This window comes from Thermobia domestica, chromosome 4 (genome assembly GCF_964235325.1).
Source record: "Thermobia domestica chromosome 4, izTheDome1.hap1.1, whole genome shotgun sequence".
Taxonomy (NCBI): Eukaryota; Metazoa; Arthropoda; class Insecta; order Zygentoma; family Lepismatidae; genus Thermobia; species Thermobia domestica.
Window position 1 is genome coordinate 253482602 of NC_137457.1, and position 20484 is coordinate 253503085.

General features: G+C 36.3%; 1 protein-coding gene across 6 annotated transcripts in view; it reads left to right on the plus strand.

Moving 5' to 3' along the window:
* PRL-1 (protein-tyrosine phosphatase 4A family member PRL-1) overlaps window positions 1–20484 on the plus strand; it is an 82702-nt gene that overhangs the window by 38296 nt on the left and 23922 nt on the right. Inside the window, exon 1 of one of the 6 annotated variants that reach the window (XM_081755746.1) lies at window positions 3418–3442. The exons of 2 other annotated variants lie outside the window; for them this stretch is intronic. The gene's annotated coding sequence lies outside the window, so the exon portion shown is untranslated. 3 more of the 6 variants (XM_081755742.1, XM_081755744.1, XM_081755745.1) reach the window with 3 other exon arrangements.

Genomic DNA, 20484 nt, shown 5'->3' on the forward strand with positions numbered 1-20484 from the left:
ACATCTGTACATGTCCTTTTACAGACAAGTGAAAGACGTTTTGATAAAAATCGGCAAGGGGTACCATAGTTTTTTTTTTTTTTCAATATCTCGCACCGTTTGCAAGATTGATCCTACTTCCGGTCGGAGTTCCTAATTCATGTATGATCAGAGTTTTTTCTTACATGCAGTATGTAATAAGCAAATACATTACATACACAAGTAATTACAATGTCAGTGATATATGGTGTTCATTGGACAAAACACTCCAAACAACAAAGATTCATCTTAGCCTGGAGAAATGTTTATCCTTAGTTTCTCATTATTTCGCCATGAAACAAACGCTTGATGGATATACAACCCCTGTATACAACTATGCTGTGCTGGAATGCATAAGTCATAGGATATGATGCTTTACTTTTTAGAATTTTCAACACTTCCAGTGTACCCCTAAAAATGTAATAAAGAAATAACGGCCACTTTTTTTTTTTAAAAAAAATATTCAATTAGAACTGGACATTCTACACAAAATTTGGAAGCGACCAGCGAAAACCGCACGTTTCAAACTCTTGTGGTTTTTGAGGTCTGATTGTCGAGAGGACTAGAGACAAACGTATAAACTTTTCTTTGGACATAAACATATGAATGGCTTATTGCAGAAAGGGACCTGAGTCACTTTTTCACAATTCTGAGAAAAACAGGGAAAACCGTATAACATTGATAGTGTAACAAATAAATCTACTATTTTTGACTCAAAGATAAAGCATAGCGAAAGTATAATTTTGCAAACCTCAGTGTGCCCCCTTGCACTTCGCTGCTGGAGACAGTAGGGATGAAAAAGTAGTGACTCCGGTACCTTTCTGCAATAAAAATAAGAACTGTGGGAGATAAGGCGAGAAATGCTTTACAAACGCTTGTTGTTGAGGCTTTACCATACGTTAGGTTATATAATTATGACAGAAAATTATAGATTTGTCAACGAATGACAGTACACTTACCTTAAAATATCCTACAAATGCCCGTTGTCGTGACCTGACCACATGAGTTAGGTTAGGTTATATTTTCCATAGAAAATTAGATTCGTTAATGAATGACAGTGTAATGCATTTTCTGGATTTTATTGTCGGTGTTTCAAGTACATTGACCTTTAAACTACGGAGGTAATTTACCTTTAACCTTTAAACTACATTTAAAGTGTTTTCGTAAGGGTTTACAAAGAAGTCCATTTCTTAACTCCTATTTATCGAAGACACATGAAACAAAACATGTTACAAAAAGTATTGTAGTGCCATTTTGAAATCGAAATATCCGTAGTTAAGACAAGAAACAGGGTATTTTGAAAACAAAATATCCCGTAGTTTATAGGATAATGTATGAGTTCGTACAAGCATGTGTTGTTCAACATCTGAGTCTGCTTCATTGTCGCCTGTAGTGGACCACTGAAGAACCTCTTCATAAAATCCTTTGACGTCGTCAGCTACATACGACAAGGCAGTTCGTATATCCTTCAATTCAGCAAGCTTGATTGGCATGCGAGCAGCTGGGAACGTGCATGGCGAAGGAAGTAAAATTCTTATACCTTTAGACATTCAGAAGGTGTTAGACGACAAACCTTGAATAAATTCGGACACTTTGACAGTACCCTTATGTTCCAGACAGTATTCGAAGTATTGATACTTAGAAATCTGAAAATACTGCATATTATTGTGGCAATAAATTTTAGTTTCCACAGATGACACTTTTTTTTTGTACACTTGATGCCACCACAAAATCAGTTATGCCACTGGTGTCGATAAGTTTGACAGTATTTTGACTGCCAAGAACTATATTACAAGTTAGCGTGCACAGTTTGTACAATGTAGAAATACGGCTGCAATGTCTAATGGGACGTTGAATAACACTAAACTTCCGGTCGCATGGAAGATATGAGTGACCTCTGAGTGGGAAATGATGCACGATCTTCTGAAATCGTCTAGTGTCCGTTAATGCTAGTAGAACGCGATACAATGTGTGGTTTTTATTTTGTCCACGATAATTGTCCGACTAACGATGCAATTCTTTTACACTGAGGCATATAGTCGGCAATATATACTAATAGGAAAGACACCACGGCATTTGGTCCTTTTCGGACTGTCAACGCTCATGTTACTAACATCGTCCTGCATATGTCATACGCGTAACCAAACCGCACACAACGATTTCTACTGCTCTTCACTAACATAACGACCTTTACAGACCACTGCTACAGACGAACTATTACTTACGGAAATCGTTCACTTGTTTCCAGGTTGCCAAGTTGATTTTTCACAGGTTTTTCTCTCTTTATCCGTACAAAGGAACCAGTGCCCGTCGCTACAGAGTAGCCAAGTTTATTGCAGAAAGGGCCGCGAGTTAGTAACTTCGGTACCTTTCTGCACTAAAGAATAGTTTTCAGTGTGCATTTTCTTGGCTATAGGCTCGTGCGACTGACGTCCTTTCTGCACTAAACGATGTGTCTAATTGGGGAAATCAAACATACCATTAACTCCGATACTTCAAAAAAGTGACTTAGGTCCCTTTCTGCAATAAGCCATTCATATAAACCTAGCATTTTAATATATAGATAATGATATTTTAATTTATGAGGATCACGCAGAGAGACATACGTTCACGTGTCTGTCCATCCGTTAAGGCTCCATCATCTGCTTCTATTTACGACAAGTTTTTCACGCTATATCACCCTGACTGGGGCTACCCCTCTCTCCCCTATATTGCACTAGCAATAAGCAGTACGTCCGACCGTAACTCTGCTCAAGCGAATATCCTCATTATATGAAATGAAGTATGAGGATTTTCCCCTCTGCCATTCCTAATAAGGCAATATTGGACTGGTAATTGCAGAAGCTTCGTTTCCATCATTTGTCTTACGCTGCAATTAGAAGTGGCGAAATATGTTATACATATTCTATCTCCAGATGTGATTGCCCCTAAATGCAATTCAGCATCTATTTAAGATTTTACCCATGTGAAATAAGCTGTTAAGAATTGTCGCTGTGCATGTTCATGGATTCTTTGCCTGAAGATGTGAATTGTGACGCAGTATACATTCCTCAGTTCACTTGTTAACATTAAGCAGATAATGAATCGTGACGTCATTTGACGTCAGTAGTATTATACTGGGCGACATACAGACGGATCAGTAGAGGCTTTATTTCAACTAGAACATTGTCACGGGTTGTTTTTCTTCAAACAACAAGTGTGTGAAATTCTCTTCATATTGTAGGGCGGAGTTGTGTTTTTAAGTGTTGGGAGAGGATGTTACACATCTAAGGTGCAATAACTTATGTTGAAAAAAGGATTTATTGCTTGCTAAAGCTACCAGTAACTTCTGTAGTCTCTTCTTTTATCTGCTTTTAAATAGTGTGAATAAATCTTGGATGTCCAATTCAGCTTTACTTCACAATCTGACGTGGGTAGGACACAGGTAAGTTTCAGTTAATAATAATGATCACTTTTCAGAAGTATATTATCCAACGGAGCTTATACTGTATATAAGAAAATAGTATCGTGGAATCAGCAGCTTTTTCATCGGAGAAAAAGATTATTATTATTATTATTATTATTATTATATTAGTTTCCTTTTAATAATCCACCCACCTGTGCAACATGAAATAAGTTTGATCTCTGCGTGCGCTATACGGCATTAGGGTGAGTAAACGAATGATTTTTTCAGAGTACTAAATATTAGAATTCGTTCAACCGTTTTGTCTTTGATTTGAATTACTCATCGTGTGTGTGTGGAGCGACAGGTCCCTGGTTTGATTCTAGGCATTATTTAAGCTAGAACTTTATCACTGGTTCTTTTTCTTGAAACAACACGGTCAGATTATCTCTTTTTAGTGTAAAATCTTGTATAAAATGTTGGGAGGGAAAGTTAAACATCTAAGAAAAAATATTTGTGTTGAAAAAATAATTATATTTCTTGCAAAAATCTTCGTTAAATTGTGTGTGACATTGCTCCACGAGTTTTCTCCGGATTACCATGCGATTTTCTTTCCACTAGTTCTTCCATCATCAATTATTTGAATGCGTCTTTGCCTCTTATCTGTAGATGAGAGCTTTCATTTGGTAGTGATAAGTTTCTTTCCTGAAATTTCTAGAATGCTGGTCCGCATATATACATAAAAGTGGGGTTAATACCCAGGATGGTTACTTTCTTTATCAAAGCTCAATATTCAATTTACATAGTAACGCCGAACGAGCGATAGCGAATGGAGGCGAGTTAGTAGTCAAGTCGATTGCTTTCTTTATTACGATTCAGTGCGGATGCAAACAAGTGTTTTAGAACCCTGCTCTAAAATTTTTGATACCATCTAGATTTATGAGTGCGTTCTCTTATAAAGTACCAGTAATCAAAGCAAGGTGATGTCAAAGAAATTCATCCATTTTTTTTTCTGAATATGTTTCGTCTCTTTTCCAATATGGTGCTCTGTAAACTACAACCATTAAACTATTCTATTTCCCCCTTCCTTTTTAAATCTATTCCTCAATGAAGATATTAATAAATGTATATCGATATTTTACGCTCCTATTGCTGATCTGTTAGTATTACTTATGTGCTTGAAAGAAGTACGAAACAAGGTTTCTGCGCCAGCTTCTTATAAAAAGTGGGTTGCAAGTACAGGCGCCCTTGACCTCGAAATACGAAGCAGGGTACGTGTTTTGTTAATTGAAGACATGTGTTTCAGCTGAACCTATGAGCTGACATGTCACCTAATGGGAACATCAGTCAAGAATACAAGATGCACTTTAGGGTCAATAAACAAGGAAGTAGATGAAAATATGCGAAAACAGTGCAACTTGTCATTCGAACGATAATTATTATATTAACAATTTCCCAATGCAAAGGTTAAATAAATAAAATAGGCCTAAACTGTAAACTGCGTATTTTTTTTTTTAAGCTCCCTCATGTTAACGTATGCGTCTTTCGCGCCAGACCGGTTCGGTTCTTAGTAGGAGTTCATGTGATTCGGATCCACATTAAGCTGTACGTCCACGTCTCTTATAGCCTTGCTGCTGAAAAGGAACACTGAACGTACATTAACTAACTGGGTTTCCAAACGCCTCTTTGAACACAATGTAAAGCATGTTTTTAAACTACCAGTATCGGTCCAAATTGGATCTGTTTCCAACTCCTCTCTCTCTCTCTCTCTCTCTCTCTCTCTCTCTCTCTCTCTATATATATATATATATATATATATATATATATATATATATATATATATATATATATATACACTTCCAAGTCTTAACCTGTGTGCTTTCTGGAGGACTTGTGTAACACGTATTTTTATAATGGAGCGCTAAAAATAGTAGAAAGAGATTTGCCAGAACAGCTGTCAGTTATCATCTGACACATGACAACCGGATGATTTCTTCATTAAGATTTCTTCAGATATCCTTGGAACACTAAAATCGTATCATTTAATTTCGATTAGATACATGTATATAGCCAGAAATAGGGCATATCCATGTGTTTGAATTAGTATTTGAAGCAGTTGTATACAAATACTTTCGGCTGTTTTACATGTAAGATTAAAACTACCATAACATTAAAAAGAAAAATCTCTGATCTGGAGACCCAGAGTAACCTAGGAAATTTACTAGGAATGCATTTCTACGTTGTTGTATTTTAGAACTATTATTTTGTTGAAATCTGGTATGTAATGTTTAAATGTGCGTATTGTATTGCGTCAGTTTCCACGAAAACGTAGGTATGTGCAGGTGTCGCATTAAATTAGTGGTGTATGGTTGTGCTCAGTTTTGTTATGATCCCACTTCGGGCAAACAGCATATTTGTCGGGATGAGTGGCATGGTCTCTAATCCTGCACTCATCGAAGCAAGATGTAGTGGGGAATGGGCTGTACTATAAGGGTTGATCTTACATGATAATATGCACACCCTCATAACTGCAACGGAATCAAGCAATGATCCAAATACCATGTTCACTTATGTCCAAAATTATTGTCGCATGTCTATAAATATGTTGTAGGAATATAATTTGATACCGAATTCGCCCGGTATTTCTTATAATGTTAGTATGTGTATAATCGGCAAAGACATGTATGTGACAAATTTCATGTCAAAAGAGTAGTAAATAAGAACAATAAAACGAAAATAAAATTTTCTTGGCCATTTAGCAAGATTTTGTTTTACTCATTCTAATTTTCCTACTTAATTCTTTTCCTATAAAATTTACCAGAAATATACATTTCCCGATTATAAACATAATATCAGTATTAAAAGTATCCTGCAAGATCATTATCAAGCTATATTCTTACAAGAAGACAGTTATAGATATGCGACAATTATTTTGGACATGAGTGTACATTGTTTTTTTTTTCTCGTATCCGCACGTCACTTTCTTCATTCTATCTATTTTATCATTCTCATCATCGTCTCCTTTGTCCTACAAAGTATAATCGCGGGTCGTGAACTGCAAATTCATTTCTTTTTTTACGTTTTCTGGCTATCGTTATTCACCTTCTTTATTTCTTAACACACACTTTTTTTTTTTTTTTAATGCTACTGACAGGGTAGGAGGAAGTATATATTATGTTAACGTCATAGTTATATGCATTAGTGCAAATCTGTCTCCAATATGAGGGTTACTGATAAGACCGTCTCATAATTTTTTTAAGCGATGTTCAAAATAATTATGAAGTTGAAAAACAACGATGTGGAAGATCAGGGGAGCAGAATTGTCATCTGGGGGGCGGGCAGGTCTGAGGTTTATTCTTAGGGGAAGGGATGGAACTCATTCCAGTAGATGAATCAGATTTTTGAGATGGACCTGTTGTATTTTCTATATCAGGTGATGTAAATGAAACATTGGTATTGTGAAGTAGTATTTCTTCCCTCAAAAAAAAAAAAAAAAAAAAAAAAAAAAAAAAAAAAAAAAAAAAAAAAAACGATTCGGATTATTGCGGACAGTCTCCTTAGTAGCCCCAAAGGAAAAAGTCTGCACATGAAAGATCAGGTGAGCGAGGCGGCCACGAAATGTCACCAAAACGGGAAATTACTCTACCTGGAAGAGTCTGTCGGAAGAAATCCATTCAAATTCTGGCTGTATGTAAGGTCGCTCCGTCTTGTTGAAACCATAATTGTTCCACATCCACATCAACCATACCTAATTGGGGAAGAACGAAGTCTTGCAGCATCTTTAGGTAGCGTTCACTGGTGACAGTTACAGCCATACCGCTGTCATCCTCAAAGAAGTAAGGGCCAAGAATCCCAAAGGAATCAACTCCACACCACACTGTGACACGAGAACTGTGCAAAGGCTTGATGTGCAGTTCATGCGGGTTTACATCACTCCAATAACGCATTTTCTGTTTATTCACTGAATCACATAACTCGAAATGAGCTTCATCTGATATCAGGATGTTGTGCAACATTTGTGGATTTTGGCGAAGGAGATCACGCATGGTTAAGCAGAATGTTTCTCGTGAAACCCAATCGCGAGGCCTAATTTCCTGAACAATCTGCAGCTTATATGGGTGAAAATGGAGATCTTCGTGCAATATTCTCCTGAATGAACGATCGAGCATATGCAATCATACGTCATCTTTTTTTTGTATTATATGTTTAAATCAATGTGTGTGTGTGTGTGTGTGTTTTTTTTTTTTTAAAGCTTATTACTAAATGAAAGAGGCCATAAATAAAATACAGAAGACTGCAGTAAATAAGAACATAAAGTCCTTCAGGGAGCAATTTCGAACACTGGAGAGAGCTGAGGGCTTTGGCGAAAGCAAGTAAAAGAGATGACAGATAAAATCGACTCATTCACCTTTAAATGGAAGTCTCCCAATTACGAGTCGAATAATAGATAACACTTGAATCATCATCTCGCAAAAGTCATGTTTTCCTTTAATAACTTAACACACTTCTTATAGTACAATATGCGAAACGCATCGGGTTCCATCTTCAGGAAATAAATAAATAAAAATAGCAGAAAACATAAAGTCAAGAGCCCAAGTGATATAATAGAGCAAAACTTTAAAACACTTCCAGTAGTTAGTACCCATGTGGAAGTTATCACACGAAAAATTTGAGAGGTGAGTACTAAATACAATTTTCTAGAATGACACTCTCCAGTATGAATTGAATTCTGTAAATATAATGTAAACTTTTAGGGTGAAGTGACTCTTCATATGGAAATTATCTAAAGGGTTTCAAACCTTTGACTTTCGGTTATTTGTTATTTCACGTTTAACAAAGACAATATTTTAAAGTATATGTACTTTAAATAAATTATTATTTAAATCTTTTTTTATAAAGTTTGTTTTAAAGCTAATGTTCAAAGCCTTTGTATTTTAATATGCCTTCTCCAAAATCAATGCAAATGAATTGTTCTGCCATCTTTGGAGTTCTTTTAAACTATATGTCCCTTTCGACAATGAGATCTCGGAAACTACAGGCTCTAGAAGGATAACGTGTTCACTGATCGATTGCAAGTTTTGCATAGATTGTCCACTTCTAATTGAATATATATATATATATATATATATATATATATATATATATATATATATATATATAAACATGGCCATTATTTCTTCATTACATTTTTACGGGTACACTGGAAGCGTTGAAATTTTTTTAAAAAAAGCATCATATCCTACGCATTATACATTCCAAAACCACATTGTTGCATATACGGGTTGAATATGTCACAGGCGTTTGTTTCATGGCCAAATAATACTGAAAAAGGAAGGATAACCATTTCTCCAGTATAAGATGAATCTTTATTTTTGGAGTGTTTTGCCCAATGAACACCATATATAACTAACATTATAATTAATTATGTATGTAACGTATTTGCTTATTACGTACTGCATGCAAGAAGACAGAAAACACTAGTCATACATGACTTAGAAACTCCAACCGGAAGTAGGCTTAAATTTTGCAAACGGTGAAAGATATTGAAGAAAAATCGAAACAATCTCCCCTCTGTGATACTTCTTGCCGATTTTTTTTTTTTTTTTTTTTTTTTTTAATCAAGACGTCTTTCACTTGTCTGTAAAGGGACATGTACAAATGTTGTGAGGAATGAGGAGACGACTCATATGCGAATGATGCGCTGTGTAGAGACCGTGTCCGTTCAGTAAAAACGTTTGTCGAAGACTGTACTTCGAAAAATAATGTTTGAATGGAATTTAATGGTAGGGGTTATCAAGAGCATCGAGTCTTCAGCTTGAGTTGGAGGCGCGATAGCTCAATGATAGATCATCCGCCTGTGGTGCAAGGGTTTCGTAGTTCGATCCCAGGTAATGTGTGGAATGGACAGTATCATGTCTATGTGTTTTCTGTGTTCTCTTCGTTCCTCTCAACATTCTCATTCCATCGATTCATTTCATTCTCTTTCATTAAATCACCTGACTGGTGTTCAGAGCATAATCGTGGTACGTAAACCTGATATATTTCATTTTTTTTATTTCATGAACTCCCCATCGTTATACTCTTCACCGTGTTTGTTTATTTATTTCAATTATTAATATGAGTTACTGGAGTATCCCTTCGAAGTTGCTGGAACACTTTATGATCTCTTAGTTGATTCACTCCTCGGTACTATGAGCTCCTCGTGGCTAAGCGGTTAGCTTACGCGCCTTTGGCGTTTGAGACCCGGGTTCGGTTCCTGACGGGAGCTCATGTTGTTCGGATTCCACGTTAATCAGTAGGTCCACGTATCATATAGCCTTGCTGCTGAACGGGACGTTAAACTCAACTCAACTCACTCCTCGGCACAGTGTTGTAAATCGTGTAGTAAAAATTACTCTTGATAGTAGTTAACATCATTTGCTATCTTCATTTGGATTGTCCTTGATCAAGTTAGACATTGCCCTTAACTTAGCTCCATGTTCCTTCTGTACTGCTTCAATCTAGTTCTGTGCCTGTAAATACACAACAGGAAAGCAGAAATTATAGGCTATATGGTATACAAATAACCATTGTTGTACGCTTTGTTATCTTGTCAACTGTATTTTTCTTCGTGACGTTCCTTTTTTCTCTGTCCTTGGAACTCTGTATTGAAGACTGTGTTGTGTTACAATATATCGAATGTAATAAATAAATAAAAGAGACTTGTGATTTTTCTGCATGTTAAACAAATTGGTAATTAGGCCTATATAAGAATGCATGTTGATATTGCTAAGTAATGTATGAAGAGGGACTACAGCGACGTAGGGTTGATCCATTACAAAACCGACTGCTCGAAATAAGGCCGATTTTTAACGCGATCGTGAGCTATTATTATTTATCGACTCGGCTCATGAAACTTAAAGAGTACGCGATCTTTTCAATTTTTATGTGGTTATTATTGGTTGTTTAACTTCTGTTCAGAGTTTATTAAAGCGACGGAAAACAAATATGGATTTCGAAACACTTGGTTCTGCCGGATTTGAACCCGCATCTCCAGAAATAAAAGCGCCGTAAGTAAGCTATTTAAAAAAAAAAAAAAAGAAATAAATCTTTATATTGTATGTACGTTTGTTGTATACTGGATTAGTTTCTTAATTACTAATTTTCCTTCTGCTGTTTGCGCAACTAGTGTTGACTATGGGATGTGCATATTATTGGAGCGTAAATTTGCCCTTCTTTTACGTGTAACAGCGTATTAAACGAGAAGCCAATTACAAGCAAAGACTCTGCTGCTACTCAGAAATAAGATTGACGTAATTCGTTGGTTTGGTTATGTGCGTGGAACCAGCTCGTGATCGATCTGGCAATGCTGTAGGAGCAGCACTACGTCATCAAATTAATGACGTAACAAGACTGCGTCATCACCACCAGCGACGTCGCGTTGTCCAAAACTTGAGATTCGCAGGTGGTATAATCCATTCGGCCTGGAGAACGCCGATGGGAGAACGTTGGAAGCCGCGAATGTGTCTGCCAATTTGGGTGTGGCAGGTTAGTAAGATTTTATCATTAAGTGTCGTCTGCATATATACATGGGAGCATTTATTGGATTCCTAGGCATGCGAAGGACAGCGAAATAAGCGAGGCATCACGCGTGATTGATGGTGGTGGTGCTTTATTTTCTTTCTTTTAGTATGCAATAAATATGATGGTGAGGTAGTGTTGTGCAATATAGTGTTCCTTAAGTTAAAAAAAATGGAGAAATAAATTGACGAGGAGGGAAAAAAACATGTTACAATATTGATTTAAGTACTCCTTTACCTCTTGGCTCTTTCTGCCACAAATATGGAAACAGAGGTTTTTATAAAAGAAGACAATCGATTGAACTTATATCAACATCTAGAACAACTTTTTGAACCTTTATTTTCCTTTTGTTTTGCATTTTTGTGTAAAGGGGCAGTGTTGCCACACTCCAGGATAGCACTTGAGTGACTGTTTAATATGTGTAATATTTAGCTATTATCTATTTAATAGTGATAATGAGGTGTATTACGAGTGTGTGTTATGCAGCCTGATCAGGAAGAGAGTGAAAGGTTAGACTATCCACTTCGTTTATAAGACAGTCTATATCAAATATGCTTACTTTGGAGTATTTCTTTCAAATTCATCGAATGACCCAAGTCTGCGCTAGTGGTGAAATTATAGGAGGATACTAAATTGGTTAAATATAGTTTTAGATTTCAGCTTGATTACTTATTAAAAATATAATACTTTCATAATCTGTCCTTATTGCCGGACCCGAACAATTCCATATGAAAACATTTCTAGGTTTTCAGTAAAGCATCGACGGGAGTGATATCATGACTTACCAAATCGGGCGACACCAAAACTCTACCGTTGCCAGTGTACCAAAACATTCTAATTACGGGTGAGCGAGTAAGATAGCTTCTATAAAGAGGATCATATTTTGAAAGTGGCGCACATTTTTTTAGCTGTAGGCATGATTTATTATTTTAATTTTTTATATTTTCAAATGTGTTTTTAACAGAAGGCCATATTTCTTCCTTACTCGAAATCTTTATCACAAAATAGGTGAAATGAAACTATAGATTAAATACGAGCGAATCGTGAAACAAAGGCCCAGGTGAAGCATTACTATTCATACATTAGGAATAACAGATCTATATAAAATTGGCAAAATAGGACGTAGTAGGTTCTTTTCTTGACTGGAATAATGTTAAAGTGGAAGGACAGTGTTGCAAAACAAAATAGTATTTTGCCCTGGAATCAATCCTGCAAACTAAGATTAAATCCTCACTTTCAAGTCCTCGTCGAAGGGATGATGCTACTTAAGTTTTTTTTTTAGGGGGGGGGGGAGATATCCCATCAGACGAATAGAAATTGAATTAAAAGAAATTGGAGTATTTCGTTAAAAGTGCAATAACGTAATGTTCGGTGATTTAATATGTTTTGTTTTTAAATTAAACTTGACGCCAGTATTCTAAAAAAAAAAAAAAAAAAATCACTCGTACTATTCTTGTGCTTACGGCAACACTGAAGGGAAGGGAAGTGTGGCAACTGGTGTGATCAGTGAGCAGCTGCCATCTACAGATGAACGAGTGAAACTAGTCACGAAGTCAGGTGGCAACAGCAGTCGTCTGGATGATCGAAGTCGTGGTGTGAAGTAGTGCAAACAGTTTGAAATGGAAGTGCTAAGATATGGTGGTGGGTAATAGTGTATGAATTGTTTGTGTACGTATATAAAACTTACAATAAATATTGTAAGTATTCTTATTCTCAGATTATAATTCGTGAAATAACTCCAGTTTGCGATCTTTTCAGTGTAGTGTTGTGTGCTTGAATAAAGCAAACATAAGTTTCGCTAGATTGGTATTATTGCTAGGTGTTAATTTTTTAAAAATAAAATTCAGTATGCTCGGCAAGCAGATTTAAATCGTCTAGTCTTAGAAACTATCATGTGCTGTAGTGAACGTTGAAACTAAACTCTCATCCAGCCAAATCGAATTTTTCAAGTTACCAGTAAATTATTTAACCCGTGTGCTTTTTTTTTTTCGGTCCCGGATTCGACTATCACAGGTGATGTAGAATTTTCGGATCTAATCATTATTATGTAAATTAATGAAGAAATACTTGGGCTTTGAAGAAATAAGAAAAAAAAGTTCAAAAAGAAGGAAGAAAACAAGAATGTTGGAGTAGGCTAGGTGCATTGGCTGCGTATCACCAAATTGAACGTGTCATCTGGATGGCATTAGGTCATGTGCAGAAAATTAGTTTAAATCAGTATTCCAAAATATTTGCAACTATCTGTTTTCGAATACAATCCTTGGTTTGAGTGTTACCTAATATAGAACTGTAACCTTGAACTTCTGAACTTCAAGCTTTTTAGCTGTTAGTTGTGTGGAGTGTTCGTAAGTGAATTGTAAAGTTAATGAAATGTTTTCATAGTTCTGTTAACATAGGAAGACATTTAGAACGAAGTTATGTACAACATGTCATCAACGTCAGTTACTTATACTCTACTGATTACGACATAAACTTACTTTAATATTCGGTCAAGCCATGTTGCTGCCAGTGTCTAAGAGCGCATTAATATAAATATACAGGAATTAGAAAACGATGGCACGAAACAACTATCATGTCTCGAGTACCATTTCATAATGCATATAAGCTGCAAATGCAGTTTGTTATTCCTATTTAACTGCCTTCGTATCATGCCAATTCAATATACGGCCACCAACTAATATTAATTCGGTCCGTTCCCTCAGCCGAAATTAGTATCTCCGGTTTAGAGATCAGTAGGATTAAGGGAATGAAGTTCTACGTATAAGTCATTTCTCGTCTTACTAGATAGTCGAGCGCTTGTCTCTAGTGCGTCGGCTTCCTATTCAATCCTCGGCCACGTTAGTTTGCGGTAGACAACATTGTCTATGGGTTTTCTCAGGGTACTCACCTTTGCATTTTTCGGATTCTTCCATCATTCACTCGCCTTAATCATCCGTCTCCCTTAGCCCCAACGACATTTAAATATTTTTCTTTCTTGAGGTGCAAGTGGGTATTAGCTTTGCAGTCTATCGCTTCTACTTGGGGGGAAAAAGTTGTAACACAACGTTCAAGCAACGCCAACTAGCAGTGGTGTTATTTTTTTTAACAACTGATTCTGTACATACATACAGAGATGGACATCTGTTAGGAAACAAACCATACGAGATAGACAAAAGCAAATCTTTTACAGATACCACTGGTGACAAGTAGTTCTACGTGGCCTTCTGATACAAAGTGATGTGACGAAATTAGCACTGCGATTATCTTGGAAACGAATTATCCAAGATTAAATGGTTGTCAAAAAGTACAGGAATGACTTCAATTCAGCAATGGATCGAAAATTGTTAATTCTATGTATGCGTTGCAAATATAAATAACTCTCACCACAGCACTCATGTGAATCAGTTTTTATTCTTAATATCGGAGCGTTTGAGATTAAGAAATAAACGCTTATACCTTGTGTTTAACCCTGTAGCTGTAGAAATTTCTAAAAACAAACTAAAATATGCTGTTGTTGGGTGTAACAAACTGTTCCGAGAACTCGAAATATTTTGACAACCGGTGGGAACCGGCTGAATAGCACTACTGCCAGCTGGTCATCTCTCATTAAAAAAGAAAAAAAAATTACCATGAAATACAGTTGTCGACGTCATGTGGCATTACAAGAACGAGGACAAGATAGAATCGGTGAAGCAGAGTCGGTCTAGGTAACTAAATGAACGAGACAGACGTATGATTGTGAGGAAAGTGAAGAAAACTCCAAAATTAAGTGCGCCAAGTTGCGGCGGAATTTTTGTCAACTCAGATGGCAGGGTTCTTGTATGAGCAAATGGACTAAAGTGGATTTACAAACAACAGTGAAACATGGAATAGGAAACATAATGGTTTAGAGGTGCGTATGTGCAGTGTGGGTGAACTCGAGCTTGTGATAATGATAAAATAGCAATACCTACTTCTTCTATAAGAGTTTTTTTTACACAAGTGCCGACGAACTTTGAATCCGCATCACTAATAATTTTATCAAGACGACGACGATTCAAATGTAGGGCGAATGTTATGCGTGAGTGACAACTGCCCCAAAGTTATCGAAACTCCATCACTAAGTACAAACCTCAATCTCATTGAGAACTCATCTCCAGGGTCCGGAGAGCGGTAACATTAAAGAAGCAAGGTCGGCAGAAGAATAGGCCCATATTGTACTTGAATGTAACACAAAAATTACTGGAAGTATGCAAAATCGCTTGGAGGTAGTAATACGCAATAAAGGGTATCCATCTAGGTGTTAAAACTTAACATTGTAGTGACAATATTAACGTGGCTATAATCTTTGCTTTTAAGCGTTTTCGGGCTATCAGCCAGGTGAAGATACTGACATCCTACGTTTCGAATGCAGATATTGCATTCAAATCTTCAGGGATTGTGATGGAGGGCACCAGATATGTATATAATTTGGGATGATGTTCTAATTTTTGATGTTTGTATTATTTTTAATGGTTTAGTTTTTGTAAATACTTGCAGAAAATATAAAAGTTTCACATAACGCAAACATTATCAATCTCCATTATTGCAGTTCATAAAACGATTAAACGTCAGTACAGTGGGGTGGCCGAATATTAAAGTGAGTCTATATCTGTTCTATTCGGATGCCACTTGTTCCGAGTCTGCCTGTGCCGACAAGTTCGCATCTTACTTTCCGTACAACTTTATTTGACATGCTTGACATGCTTTAATGTAGTAACAATAATCTGAAAGAGGTGTTAAAAATTTCTCAGTAATGAAATTAAATCGTGTAGCAATTATATCGGAAATGTTTGCGATTTGCCAGTGTTATATAAAATTGTTAGTTTGAAAATGTAGAACACTTACCACAGGGCACGAAATTTCATGTCTGAATCCAGTAATCAAGTCAGTCTGTTTGGCATTTAAGATCATATGCCTATCGCCAGATCTAAGTATTTGGTCGCCAATGGCTACTTGGTAACCGAAAATTTCGCATCCTGATGTATAAAGTTTTGTACTGGACAAGTGTTTAGGATTAGTGGTGTAAGGGTGATCCAACTAAAGCCTTTCCCACCCCGCATCTTAATACAATTATGTGAAAAATGGATTTTCCTTATATGCATTATGTTCCATTAGTGGTCACGATGGTTTGCTATAATTTATCACAAAAAATTAAAACGAAGGAAAGCTAGGAAAGTATTTTGCATTTGAAAAATAAGTGCTAGAAACTACGTTACGATAAAATGAACGCTTTTTAAGATTTTTGTTTCTTTTCTGCTTTAAGTTCCAAGTACAACACTTTTATGATAATGTATTGTTGCAGTGATGCAAGAACCCATCCACACTGCAACATCAATACCCTTTGTGTAAATTACGAAATTACTCTAGATGAATCGGCCTGCAATATACCTTGAAAAAAAAAAGTTCCAGCCTAATTGCAAAATCCCGTACAAACATATCTCAGATATATTAATTATATTGCATTTCATGCCGTATGTGTACATGTCTTTACAACCTTGGCAGCATTTCAAGAGTAACTACTGAATGTGTGCGCGATTCCTTCACAGCAGGGGGAAAAGCAGAAATTTAGCATGTAGCGATTCAGGTGAAAAGTTACAGTAAACATTCTACACTGCTGATTGGGATTTCACAACATTAGTTTGAGTTCTTTTTCTACAGCAAATAACACTTTGATTACTCCATTCAGAAGTTTTTACTGGTTTTGTCTGACTGCAATCTATGTTCAAATAGTACAAAGCAGTTCGTTGAATTCACTACTTTTCTCGTAGTTAAGCAGAGTAGTTTGAAATTAAGTCAACCAACCAGCAATACCTTGGAGGGATACATAAGTGACATGTCTCAGATGATGAAATTAAATACAGAGTGGTCCAAAAGTATGGAAACACCCAAATAAAAGGATCTTTTTAAAAAAATACAAAAATAACACTAGGTTGGTACAGGTGGAAAAGAACTTTAAAGTATATGTGATATCGATGGCCGCTATTTTAAATTGACTTTTTTGTTCTTAACCCTCCATAGCACGCGTGGTCAATTGTAACATCAAGGCACGCGCGCGGAGTCTCATTCCGCAATATTTGTTTATAGGCCTATATCTTTGTATTTTAATGTGTATTTTGTTTTGAAGCGATATTAAACTGTTTGTTTTCTTTGTAACGTTTTTGGCAATTGCGCATGTATATTTCACAGCACACAAGTCTTTTAACAGTCCTAAGGAAACTAAAATTTTTCTATCCGCGGAGTGTGACTCTGCGGCGCGTGCGACTGCGGGTTAAATTGAAATGGTAGGTTGTGATACCTTGTTCTTATCTGAAAATTTCTCAAATTCAGTGCAGAAATTGTTTGCTGTATCACTTAACATAACTAAGTTACGACTGTTTTTTTTTTATTTATTTATTTTCACAACGTCAGTCACCACACATTCTCCCGATCAAAGGATGTGTTGTCCAATCCATTGAATTGTCATTCTTTTTTCCCCATTCATCCTAAACTTTCCTCAAAATACTTTTAGGTATGATTGCACACGCGTCTGTTAAGTTTCTTTGGGTGGTCAGTATCTTGAATTTTCAGTGAATACACAATGGACACGAGATGTTCTCAAAGAATAAAATCTAGGGGAGTATAGTCAGGGGAACATGATGGCCACTTTACAGCACCACGTCTACCGATTAACAAATTAAGAAACTGCACATCCAAATATTCACGAACACAATTTCCATAATGCGGAGGGGTACCATCGTTTTGGTAAGACAGGGAATGTCTCATCTTTAGATAAGAGGTAAGATACTTTCCAACATTCGACGATACTCGATTGCTTTTAAGGTACCGTTGATAAAGAACCCAACACAAGTCGGTCACACTGCACAATCGTTTTTTCCAGGAATGACAGCAGATGCTTCACACCAATGAGGATTGGTGTCCGTCCAGTAGCGACCTCACCAGAAACGCAAAAGTTGAGCTCATGTGTGAGTAACACGATATAGACGAAAGGGGAAATTTAGCGTATTTGCTCTGTTGCCCATTCTGCGAATTCCAAATGCCGATCGCAGTCATCCTCTAACACGCAAATGCACTTGCAGCATGTAAGGGTGCTACTTATGCAGGGACAACACGTATGATGGATATTCGTCTAACACCACTTTCCTGGGACAAACTACGAGTGCTTCGATTCGGACTCTTACTAAATGCTGCCAAAACTGCTACAGACGTTTCGTCAGTCGCCATGCATGGCCGGTCTGATTTTGGTTTGTTGGCCACGGACCCTGCTCCTGAATTTCTTGGATCAACTTGCTTACTCTTGTATGGTTAATGGATGTGCTATCTGGGTGACGGTTGTTAAAATCAGCAGGGGCCCTTGTGCTTCGCTTTCCTGACGTCAAAATGAGCTCAATGCTTTCTTGCTGCGTAAGTCATGTGGTCTTAAGTCACCTGAAGTGATACCAAAAAAAGCAAGCAAAAGTCATAACTTCATTATGATAAGTGATAAAGCAAACACAGCATTGAATTCTTAAACATTTCAGATGAGAGCAAGATACCACAACATTTGGTTTCCATTTAAAAAAAATAAAAATTAAGACAACTCAAAATGGCGTCTTTCAGTATGGCAGCCATCGACATCACATGTCCTAAAAGTTGTTCCCTCACCTGTACTATTACATTTTCGGACCACTTTCTAAATTGATTGACATTAATGTGTTCACATTTTGCAAATCTTCCATTTTTACGTAAATTGAATTCCTTCTCTTATTTGAAAAAATGTTCAGTATTATATGAATTGTATCCAGAAGGACATGCAAAATCAGATTTTTTATTTTGTACAGCAGTTAATGAGTTTCTAATATCATGAACTTCCGTAGCCATTTTTTTTTTTCAACTGGAAATTTTATAAACATTTACTGTGATTTTGACAACATATTTAATACATTCTTGGCTGTTAGTGTAGGAATGGTTGGTCGAATTTTGTTGGGAGTAACTTCAACTTGCGAATCTTATATTCAGTGTGCTAACGACAGCCATTATCCAGTCTAGAGGGAGCAAATCGTAAGTTGGTAAATAGAATTGTGGTAAAATATCGTATATAGATATCGTACACGAAAATATTTGGAAACGAGCAAACTGCATCGTGCTAACTTTGATTTTTTTTTTTTTTTCTCCTGACTATCATAGTCGAGGAGTTTGATTTACCAAAACGTCATGTATTTATTCTGTCCAGAGAGAAAAAAAAATCACAAGAATTACTTCGATCATCATCTACTTTAATCAGGATGTAGAAGATAAAAGGTTAGGAATCAGGATATTTGATGGAGGCAATATTCCAACTGAAAGTTACCAATTCTGGCTTCCTGTTGAACAATCTAGAACATAGAGGTAACGAGAAGTGATTTTTCGGCAATCGATTACGCGTCTCAAAAATATATTACTAAGATAGTTCATTAAAATAGTTCGTACGTCTGGGTACACGTGGAACTTGATCCTATATCAAGTTGGGACGAAATGAACACGTATTTTCTAAATACTTTTTTTTTTAAATACTGATTTTATAGTGGCACTTATGTTATAAATATTAAGGATTCCGTATGATTGACGTGGAAGGGAACATCACTTCGCTAATTTTCAGAATAAGTTCACGTAGGAATCGGATAGTGGACTCCCGCAACTGAGGGCAATTAATCCTTCCCCAGGATTTTCGAAAGAGATTAAGTTCTTCGAAATAATAGTTAAAACATTTGATCTGCTTACTTACTACAGTATTTAGTATTTATTGTAGTAAATCAGGTAAATGCAATGTGCATCAATAGTTGTTTAACGTGAAGTATTATGTACACTAAAGTATGCATATTCGCAACTTCGTTTGTGTGTCGGACTTCCCCCTCTCCCTGGAAAAAATCCCGCGGGCTTTTCTGACCAGGTATGCTGTTTTACCGCATATTTTTTTCTGTAGCAGGTGGTTGTCACGTATGGACTTTAAACATATAGTACATTGAAGATAGTACGCAATTAAGAATGCTAAATGCCAAGTTATTTTAAAGTACTTAACATGTTATCCCCTACTTTACTGGCGGTTGACGTGTTTTTTCATTTTTTAAGCACATTTTCCCCATGTAAATAAAGCATTCTTCCTGTGAGCCTCTTGCCACTCTAGGCATATTTAGTTTATTGCTAATGGAACAGTTTATAGAAAATGAACTTCGTTTTAGTTGTGGTGAGAAAATCTTAAAACATTGTTAATTTTTTTAAAAAAAAGAAAAATTGGTTCCTCGTAGTGAAATCTCGCTCCTCGTTTTATATATATAAAGTGGGTTTGACTGTATCTTTTTGGTAAAATAAAGGTAAGAGGGGAGATATTTGTTTCCAACATTGCTTCACTTATCGATGTGACTTAAATACTGTATTTCTATTGATTTGGGAGTTGTAATTAACTGCTGATTTACTATCAGGTCAACGGCCGTAATTTTTAACTTTACACTTTTAACACTTAAGAGAGTGAATGAAATTTCTGTCTTTCATTTTGGTCAATGAGATTCATT